Genomic DNA, 11439 nt, shown 5'->3' on the forward strand with positions numbered 1-11439 from the left:
CAAATTCAGGTTTTACCAAAGTTTTCATCTCAACTTTCACCTTAAGATGATCATGCGCTTGGTAAATATCTCGTGTATACATACATTGATATAATGCAAAACAATGTTGAGGATTTGTTGATGAACATGCATGGACAATCATCATTGTTGGAGTAACCCTTTGGTATAAGGAACTCAGTAAGTTGGTTGCACCATTTTTTTGTCTAATTTAAGCCATGAAATGACTTATTGAATTTAAACAATGTATGATGTGTTTCACGTAAGGATTGGGAATTGTGATCCCGTGACCTATATGTCTGAATTAAGTGACACATAATAATATGTGATCACTATATCTATCAAATGCATAGATAGATGATTCTAAAATGCCACTGAGATAAGATATTGGAAAGTGATTCCACATATATTGGAGAGTTTCAGGTGCCTGCATGAACCCTTGTGCTACAAGTGTTGCAATACCTCTCATCTTCTCGTTTTGAAAGAACACTGGTGTAGGTATTACTTTAATACCTTCCTTTTATCGAGAGAGAATATTTCTACTTGGATTGCATCATTCCACTGGTCCCAATACGAGTTGTATTCACATGTTTCCATAGCCATTATCTTTCAATCTGAATGACTATGAAGGTTGTTTTCAATCACAATTGAGAAACTTATATCGATGGTTGTAGACTTTCAGTTTCATCAGTACTTTAGAATCTAAATATGATTATTGGAATCTAGTTTATCCCAGTTAAATTTTCATGGCTTTCCAATATGACCAAGACTCGGCATTTCGATGTACTAGTTATTGTATCGAGCTAGGTTGTCGAGGTTATCCATTCACTACGTGTATACTGCCAATTATGTGTTTATCAACACGAACTTGACTTGCATTTACTGATTTAGAGTTTTTTTCCTCTACTTCCTTTGTTTCTTACGAGAACATAAATCATGTGTGTGGCCATAGTTCTCCCCCTCTTGTTTTGTTTAAGGAATTGAGTGGTTTTATTGGTACATCCACTCTTTTAGCACATTTTTTGCGGGCTTATAGGATTTTGTGGCACTTATGTAGTTAGTAAATGAATTTGGTAGGTCATTTGAAATGTGGTGAAAATTAGTGATCCTCTCAAGTGGTATTCAGATCTTTGAGAACATGGATTTGAGATGAAAATATCTTCATCATTCCAGTTGATTTCTTACATTGTTATTGGTACATGAAATCTCCCTTTAATGCTTGAAAATGCTCCTTATTGAATATATAGTCAACATACCAGGCTTGAATAACCCCATCGTTAGGAGTTTGAGGGATTGCAAAAGAATACAATTATACCTTAAATTGATCCCAAATATTCTCGGAGGGTCCTGTCGAGGTGTTTCCCAATGTACCTAATGTATAGTATTACGATAGTTGCATGTACATTTGTATGACAACGGAACATAACCTTAGGTTAACACATGGACACATGGCACAAGTCTAACCCAGGTTTGGGACCCCACTATGCAATTAAAAACTCTATTCCTGCTTGAGAGGGTACGACACTTTGAAGTGCCAACCTGACCCAAGCCTTGGCCCCTGGTTGGCGCATGACTCCAAATTGACCCCTCAAGCCCAAAAGTTAGCTAGGGTGCTCGCAACTTGGAGGGCGTGAAAAGAGGCCACCAACGCATTGCATGGTTCGGCAAGACTAAAAGGCACGAGCACACTGATAAACCAACCCAAGACATGTAACACTAGCTGATACGTCTCCGTCGTATCTACTTTTCCAAACACTTCTGCTCTTGTTTTCGACTCTAATTTGCATGATTTGAATGGAACTAACCCGGACTGACGTTGTTTTCAGCAGAATTGCCATGGTGTTGTTTTTGTGCAGAAATGAAAGTTCTCGGATTGACCTAAAAATTTACAGAGAATTTTTGTGGAATATATAAAAAATACTGGCAGAATAATACACCAGAGAGGGCCACCCAGGAGACACAAGCTTAGGGGGGCGCGCCCACCCCCCTAGGGTGTGCCCTGCAGGCTTATGGACCCCCCTAGACCTCCGGCAACCCTAACTCCAACTCCATATATACATGTTTGCTAAGAAAAAAATCAGAGAGAAGGATTCATTGCTTTTTACAATATGGAGCTGCCTGATGTCTACTACGCAACTTTATTCTTGTAGAGTCATGTTGGGCCTCCAAGCGTAGAGTTTTGTAGGACAATAGCAATTTTCCCTCAAGTGGATGACCTACGGTTTATCAATCTGTGGGATGCGTAGGATGAAGATGGTCTCTCTCAAATAACCTTGCAACCAAATAACAAAGAGTCTCTTGTGTCCCCGACACATCAAATACAACAGTAACTTGTATTGGTGCACTAGTTTGGCAAAGAGATGGTGATACAAGTGTAGTAATGATAGTAGATATTGATGTTGCAATAGGAAGAATAGAAAAACAGCAAGGTAGAAAGTAAAAAAAGTGAGCACAAACGGTATTGTAATGCTTGAAAATGAGGCCTAGGGTTCATACTTTCACTAGTGCTATCTCTCAACGATGCTAATATAATAGGATCATATAACCATCCCTCAACATGCAATAAAGAATCACTCCAAAGTTCTTATCTAGAGAGAACATAAGACGAAATTGTTTGTACGGTATGAAACCACCTCAAAGTTATCCTTTCCGATCAATCTATCGAGCTATGCCTATAAGTGTCACAAACAACCCAAGAGTTCAAGATTATGACATTGGAAGAACAATCATATTGAATCGACCCAAACTTGTTTGTTATGAATTTAGATAGTATCATTTGTAATCAATTGTAATAACACGGAGTGTTAACATGTGATTTTGCTCCTTATATCATGAGAGTATCATAGTCACTTCTTATCGTACGGTGGACTTTGGGGTTGCTCAAACGTCACTTGTGGCATGATGATCATAACAACAACTTACAGGTTCATCGAAAAGTTTGGCAAGGGACTAGATAGCTCGAGGGTGGGATTTGCTCCTCCAATGATGGAGATATATTCTTAGGGCCCTCTTGGTGTGATGACATCCATCATCGTCTGGCCAGACACCGGTGACTACATCACAGGGATGCCGGAGCACAATAACAAGAAAGAAGAACAAAACCGGTAATGAGGATTTTGGTATAGTGAGCATAGTGATGACTTAGGAGGATACTAATGCATCCCGGGTTTTTTGAAGTGTCGTGAAGCAAAGGGAACATAATGTGATAACCACGGGTTCACTCGAATATCATTCATGTGCTCATAGGGATCAATATGTACGTCCACGGTCCCGATATATGTCAATGAGCGAAGGGGTTTCGTTCATGTCTATGAGTTACCAAACCTACAAAGTCACAAGCTTAAGGTAATCACAATCTACTAAGTGTAAGTAGGACAGAGTTATAAGAATATATTTGTGGAATTGTTTCATTAATATTTGGAATAGTTCCGAGAGGATACATAAGCGTTTCGGGGTCACCGGAAGGGTTTCGGTGAATATCGGGTATTAGTGATAAATATATATAGATGGAAATTTTCTGGGGATGTTAAATTATATATATAATGGTATGAAAATATTTAGAACTATTTTATATTTAATTTAATATCAACGGGCCTAATAGAGGTGGAAGGCAACTTGGGCCACAAAGGCCTCCTTCCCTAAGGAAGGAGGCGGGGTAGGGGAGGGGTCCAACTCCTCCCCCTTAGGCCGGAGCCCCAAGGAGGCTTTCCCTCCTTGGTGGCAGCCCTCCTCTTCCCCTCCAACCTATATATACTTGAGGTATTGGCCACAAATTGTACATACAAGTTTTGGAGCCTCCTCTAGCTCTTCTAATTCTAGTTCTAGTTGGTCCTAGTTGATTAATTAGAGCTAGGCTAATCCTCTTTTCCTGATAATTAGAAGTCATGTGTGGTTCTAATTCCTCCCTCTAATTCTCCGGCAATGAATAGCTTTGGACTGTGAAGCGCTGCCTCATCATGAAGGATGCACGCTTGCAACCAAGTATAGAGAGGTCGTGCTTTCGGTCTTCAGTTCGATGGATTGTTCATGGGCAGTATGAGGGATCGTTCGCCAGTGGTTCGAGGGACTCCAGCTATGATCTACACCGACATGTTCTTCTTTCACTGCAACTCGGTGAGGGTAACGATCATGATCTCAACCCGTTATGCATATTCATATTGATCTTTGGTGACCGTAGGTGTGATTTTTTTGTTTTCTACTACATTTCCCAACAGTGGCATCATGAGCAGTTATATGAGTAGGTACAGGTTGCGATCCAGATCACATGTGATTGTGAGGGTTGATGTTCTTGCTATGCTTCCCTCGAGTGTTGTTTTGGTTCAATTTATCGACGACATGGTGTCGCTTTCTACAAGGTTCTGACAACCGATCGGCTCTGGGTGTCGACGATTTGCTAACAGTTCCTTGTGCTTCACCATAGTTGAGAATAGTGAATCATCGCATACACAAGAGGGTGCCGAAGATGGATGATCTTCTAGGGGTTATGCATATTTGACGAAGTTTAGTGTGGGGCTAGAGATTTTTAGTTACGTCTCTTGTTTCACACACCCTGAAACTTAATCTAGCATCATGAATCATCACCTAAATTGTGGATGTAGATAACTAGTATTATTTGTTAAAGTTGGTTAACCCCGTAACTAATATTTTGCTAAAACCGATTATTGGACGTCTAACTTGGTTTTGCAGAGTATGCATATAATGTGGTATAGCCTTCGTTGTGATAATGAGTTTATGTATGAGATGGTTATATGTTGTAATTTTAAGTGGCCTGTGCGTCACGGCATGATGGCTGGAGCCATGAGATTGCCATGTTAATGTAAATATCATAGAGATAGCCTGCAGGTTACACGTGACGATGGCAAACATACACGGAGGACCCCGACGTTGAGAAGGTGTACTTGGCGCGGGACGAGGAGCTGTAATTTCGTGCCACGACGGAATTTCTGAATGTGGTGCCACGACAACGTTTTCTAAAATTGCCACCATGGCAACGTTTTTTAAATGGTTGCCATGACAATGAGATATTGGATGCCACGACGCTTCAATAGAAGATTGAAGATGGTCACAGAGAATTCCCGGCACCCAGGGCTATACCATGTCATGCTTTTATGAATTGCCTGGGATGTTTATCCCTTTGTTGTTTGTACCCTTTGATTGCATGGTAGTCAATTATTAGGGTGATCTCTCACAGTAAAAATCAAGTTAAAAGGGTGCTCTTCCTAGTGTTGCAACAGTCTATAACATGTAGCGTTCCAGAGTACGCCATGTCCACATGAGTATAAATGGGCCGTGAGCTGTAAGACGGGAAGTTCTGGCAGAATCGTTCTGAGCTCAGAGCATGAAGCATTGAAAGATGAACAAGAGTCATATGGAGCTATGATCGGCAAAAGACTGCCTACCGGTTGAACTTCATGTCGTCAGTGATGTCCACGTTAATGGTTGTGAATAAAATCAGGGTCTTGAATCACTTAATATCAATTATGAGATATATTGATTCGAGTGGGAGAACATTTATGCATTAATTCAGTTTAATCACTACTGCCAATTAATTATGAACAATGTATATGTGTAGTTTGCATTATAGTTGTAGAATTATGGCTCATGGTTCCACCTTTGCTGTTGAAATGGATTGACTATTATTTATCGGGTTGAATCTTTTACGATTGAGAGGATTGTCCTCGAAGAGGGCCAAGAAGGATTTTGTCCTACTGCATGCTTGCAACACTCTCCTGCTAATGCTATGGATGACGAGACTTTACGCCTTTTGGTCCAAAAGGCTAAGAATTACATTACGGTATGCTTGCTTCCGAGAACCGAAGTTCAAAAATGTTTGCGATAGTTATGTGATATTCTTGGAACTGATTTTTTTCAAAAGCAAACAAAGATTAATATATATATATATGATATCCAAAGAAGTGTTTTGTTTGCAAGTTCTAGTGAAGCATTCAATATTCAACTATGTTCAAGACTAAAATGTATAAGATCTAGAAGAACACCAGTCATGAGTTGTTGGTGAGAACTTAAAGAGAAAGAACAAAACCAAAGGATGTAGTGAGACTTACATGCCTAGGGATGTTCAGGGCTCATGCCACTCTTAAAAAGTTAGATAGCTCTTCTGTTGAGTGGGAGAAATATTGAAAGTAAAACTATAAGAAGTTTAGAGGTGGAAAGTAAAGAAGACTGGAATGTCCAGATCAGGTATGAATGCCATACAAGTTATGAGATGTAGAGAAAGTCGATCAAGTAAAGTGTAATTCTTGAGAATTGTGATTAAATTGTTAAACACTATATTCTTCGGGAATTGTGGTTAAAAGTTGATCACAAGGATACCGACTCAATTGCATGTTGTTGCGAATTGATGCAAGAATTACTACGACCTAACGACCAACGAATTTGTAATAGTTATGATACTTTTTCATCAGCATATTACCTCTAATTTATTGTCATAATTCATTTTAGAGTTTTGTACACTTTAGCCCATTGCATAGAAGTTGCAAGGAGGTTGTTTATAAGAGAACAATAGTTGCTCGATGTAATAAACAAAATGGCCATACTCCTACTTCTGAATAGGATGTAAGTTGTGAATATTGATGATAGAATTTATTCACTTTATCCTACTAATGCTAAATGTCGCAAGACTAAAAGAATACCACATATGTGTGGCACTGCATTTAGTCACATTGGAGAAACTCGCATGGAGAAATTCCATAGTGGTGGATTTTAGAGTCATATGATTACGGATCATCTGACACTTGCAACTTTTGTCCAAATAGTGAAGTAAACTCAAATACCATTCACAGGCCATGAAGAATGAGCAACAAAATAATTGGAAATATACATATTGATGTATGTAGTCCAATAAGTGTTGTTGCAAGCAGTGGATTTATCTATCTTCAAGGATGACTCAAGTAGATATTTATATTTACTAATTGAGACATAAAACTGGATCTTTTGAAATGTATCAAAAGATTTTCAGAATTAATAAGAAATTATTGTAACAAGAAAATTATGTTTCTACAACTGAATTGCAAAAAATAATATTTGAGTTACAAATTTAGCCAATGTCCTATGAGCTGTAAAAGAATTTTATAGCTTGCACTTCCCAGAACATTACTAAGAGTAGAATGTTTTGAGTAGATGTAATAAAGTTATGTATGATATGGTGAGATCAGAAATGACATTGATTGTTTTGCCAATATACTTTTTAATGTGATGCTTTAGAGACTATGGCTTTTACACTAAAAAGAGCCCCATCAAATTTGTTAAAATAAATGCTATTGTGTAGGTTATGCCAAATGGTTGGTATTCCTCTATCACTACACCGAGGCAAAGTGTTTTGTCACGGAGTGTGGAAATTTTGAAGAGAATGTTTTTTTTGCAAAAGAGTGAGTGGGAGGACAATGCAATTCGATGAGATTACAAAATCTTCATGATCGGGTCAAAGAAAAGAAATGCTAGAAGTGGTTCTTAAATTTCTTACCATGACTGATACAGAAGCCTCTACATAGGATATAGAGACCACAGTTGAATGTGCAACTGAACTACATAGGTTGGAAAATTCATACAGACCTTCAAGGTTTGCAAACGAAATATTGTTGAAACAACCAATGAACCTATAATACATAGAGAAGCGTTGATGAGCCCTGACTCCGGAATTGGCTATATGCCAAAATAATCTGAGATAGTATCCATGCACATAAATTCAAGTTTAGAACTTCATAGACCCTCTGAAATACTTAAAAGTCTAAAAATGTAGTGATGGATCTATAGATTGACAAAGATAAAATGTTTTATAATGCTTGACTTGTTGTAAATTGTTTATCACAAGATCAAGGAGTTGATTATGACAATATTGCTTCATCATAATAATACTTAAAGTCAGTTCGGATTAAACTAGCATTTACTAAATATTTCAGTTATGAGATATAACAGATGGATATCAAAATGATTCGCATGAGATGGAAATAGAACCATGGTTGAATATTTGATACGGTCCAAGGTAATTTTCTCGATCCAGAGGATGCTAGTAAGTGTGCAAACTTCAAGAGATTCAGTAATGATCTGAAGCAAGTATAGTGGAGTTGGAATTTTTGTTTTGATGAATTGATCAAAAAATATGATTCCATCGATAGAAACAAAGGTGCTTGTATTTACAAGAGAGTAAGTGGGAGCATGGTAATATTTCTGAACACTGTGTGTGCATGACACATTGTTGATTGGAAATTATATAAATTTCTTGACACGGATTAAGAATTTATTGAAACTAGTTTTTTTAGTAAAGTATTTAGGCAATATGGTCCTTGTATTAAGCATTATAATGTATGGAGATAGTAGTGTCTAATCAGGGCTTAGCCAAAATACATATTTACAAAGTACTAAAGTAGTTTAGTAAGAAAACGCCAAGAGTTTCTTGTCAAAGTCACATGGAAGGAGTTTTAAGCAAGAATCAGTGTCATGAAACACTGATAAGCGAAATACATGATTTCAATCAGTCTTGTGTTATAAATGTTCCATGGTATGTAAACAACCAGACATGTCTAATACTCCAATTAAGTTGTGAGTAGAGTTACCAAAATGACCAAATTATTGATCATAGGATAACAGTGAAAAATGTCGTTAAGTACAAATGACATGTTTCTCGCATATGGATAAGATGAAAAGATTGGTGTAAGGAGTTAAATCAGTACAGGCTCGTTGTAAGTAAGTACCTTGATAAAATCTTCATCAGTACTCCAAGCGATTTATCAGTTTCAGTTAAATGATTGGTGGCACAGTAAGTTGGAATTGGTCCAAAAGATTACTGTGGAGAATTCTACAACAGAAGGCTGAGTATATTGTCACTTTATAAGTAACAATAGAGGGTGATGAATCAAAAAGTTCATTTATGAGCTTGGTATGATTTCTAGATGATTGTGCAAATGGATCATTGTTCTCAATAGTGGTTCTATGTCTCAATGAATCAAAGGTCCTGCCAGTGATTCAATGCATACTAAGCTTGTTTCACATAAATTATGAATTCATATGGAAGCATGACAAATGCATTGAAATGCAAATGATAGACATGGATCTGAAGATTGTCATATTCGACAGGACGAAGTCTATACATGTCATATTCGACAGGACGAAGTCTATACCACAAGCAAAGCATGCACTGACACCAGATTGCCATTGGTGTAAAAGTTAAAAGTGGTAACTAGATTATTGACTCTAATGCAAGTGGGAGACTGTTAGAAATATGCCCGAGAGGCAATACTATTGTATTGTTACATTTACATATTTATATTAAGTGTTTATATTTGATGTTATAACTGCTATGATATTGAAATATGCGATTCAGTGGAAAACTCATATGCATGTGTGAAATGATAAACAGATTAAATAAAGGTTCCTAGTCTCGCCTCTAAGACTAGCTCAAGTGTTGTTGGTGATCATGTTTTCCGGCTCTTAGGATATCGTTAAGTGTAACGATAGTCCTAAAACAACACTGAGATTATGACGTTGGAAGAACGATAATATTGAATAGACCCAAACTTGTTTGTTATGAATTAAGATAATATTGTTTGTAATCAATTCTAATGACATGGAGTGTTAACATGTGATTTTGCTCCTTGGACCATGAGAGTATCGTAGTCACTTCTTACCATATGGTGGACTTAGGAGTTGCTCAAATGTCACATGTGACACTGTGATCATAACAACAACTTATAGGTTCATCGGAAAGTTTGACAAGGGACTAGATAGCTCGAGAGTGGGATTTGCTCTTCTAACGATGGAGATATATTCTTAGGGCCCTCTCGGTATAACGGCATCCACCATTGCCTGGCCAGACACAGGTGACTACGTCATGGGGATGCTGGAAGATAATAACAAGAAAGAACAAAATCGGTAACAAGGATTTCGGTATAGTGAGCATAGTGATGACTCAAGAGGATACCAATGCATCCCGAGTTTTGTTAAGTATCGTGAAGCAAAGGGAACATCATATGATAATCATAGGTTCACTCAAATATCATTCGTGTGCTCATAGGGATCGATATGGATGCCCACGGTTCCGCTATCGGTCATTGAACGAAGGGGTTTCGTTCATGTCTATGAGTTACCGAACCTACGGGGTCACAAGCTTAAGGCAATGAAGATCTGCTAAGTGTTAGTAGGACAGGAGTGATAAGAATATATTTGTGGAATTGTTTCATTAACACTCGGAATAGTTCTGAGAGGATCCAGAAGCGTTTCGGGGTCACAAATATTTTCCACCCGATAAATATATATAGGTGGAAAATATTTGTGGGGATGTTAAATTATATATAATGGTCTGAAAATATCTAAAACTATTTTATACTTAATTTAGGGTCTTTTACATCTGTGTCCTTAACTGGAACCCACTACTCATAAAGCCGGCCAAAGGGCTTTGACCGTCCTGAAAAAAATAGCAGAAATATCAAAAAATATGAAATTTTGTGGGATCAAAGATAATCAGGTTCGCAAGACGCGTGCAAATTTTTGTGCTGTTTGGACATTCCACGAGCTCGTGGCAAAGAAAAAACAGTTAATATGTACGCATGTGAATAGTAAATTCAAAAATAGCAAGAAAATTCAAAAAAATATGAAAAAAAATTGGCATCAAAGAGGTTCGGGTCCCCAAGGTGCATGCAAATTTTTGTTGTGTCTGGACACTGTAGGAGCTCGTGGAGGAAAAAAATTTGGCTCGGGAAAAAACTTTGAAAAAAATGACTATTTTGTTTTTTTGTCTAGACCTTCTCGCATGTCATTTGATCACAAAAACTTGCAAGCACCTTGTGCACCCAAGCTTCTTTGATGCCAAAAAATTCATATTTATTGAATTTTCTTGCTATTTTATTTCAAATTTACTGTTCACAAGTATACAGATTAACTGTTTTTCCTCGCCACGAGCTCCTGGAATGTCCAAATAGCACGAAAATTTGCACGCACACGAGTATCTTCGATCGCACAAAATTTTAGATTTCTTTTGCTATTTTTTCTGGGCGGTCAAAGCCCTTTGACCGGACGGTAACGGCGTGGAAGGGCAATTTTTTAAGAGCACCTAACGGCAGAGGGGCAAATTTGAGCAGGCTTCGAAATTATGGGCAAATCTGAGTAGTTGGTTCGAGTTAGGGACAGAAATGTAAATGGCCCTTTAATTTAATATCAACGGGTCTAAAAAGGCCAAGAGGTGGAAGGCAACTTGGGCCACGAAGGCCCAAGTGGGGGAGGCTCCTTAGGAGGCCGAATTGGGGTACTCCTCCCCTTAGGCCGGCGTCCCAAGGAGGCTTTCCCTCCTTGGTAGCAGCCCTCCTTTTCTCCTCTAACCTATATATACTTGAGGTCTTGGCCACAAATTGTGCATACAAGTTTTGGAGCCTACTCTAGTTCTTCTAGTTCTAGTTTTAGTTGGTCCTAGTTGACTAATTAGAGTTAGGCTAA

The sequence above is a fragment of the Triticum urartu genome, chromosome 4 (genome assembly GCF_003073215.2).
Source record: "Triticum urartu cultivar G1812 chromosome 4, Tu2.1, whole genome shotgun sequence".
Classification (NCBI taxonomy): Eukaryota; Viridiplantae; Streptophyta; class Magnoliopsida; order Poales; family Poaceae; genus Triticum; species Triticum urartu.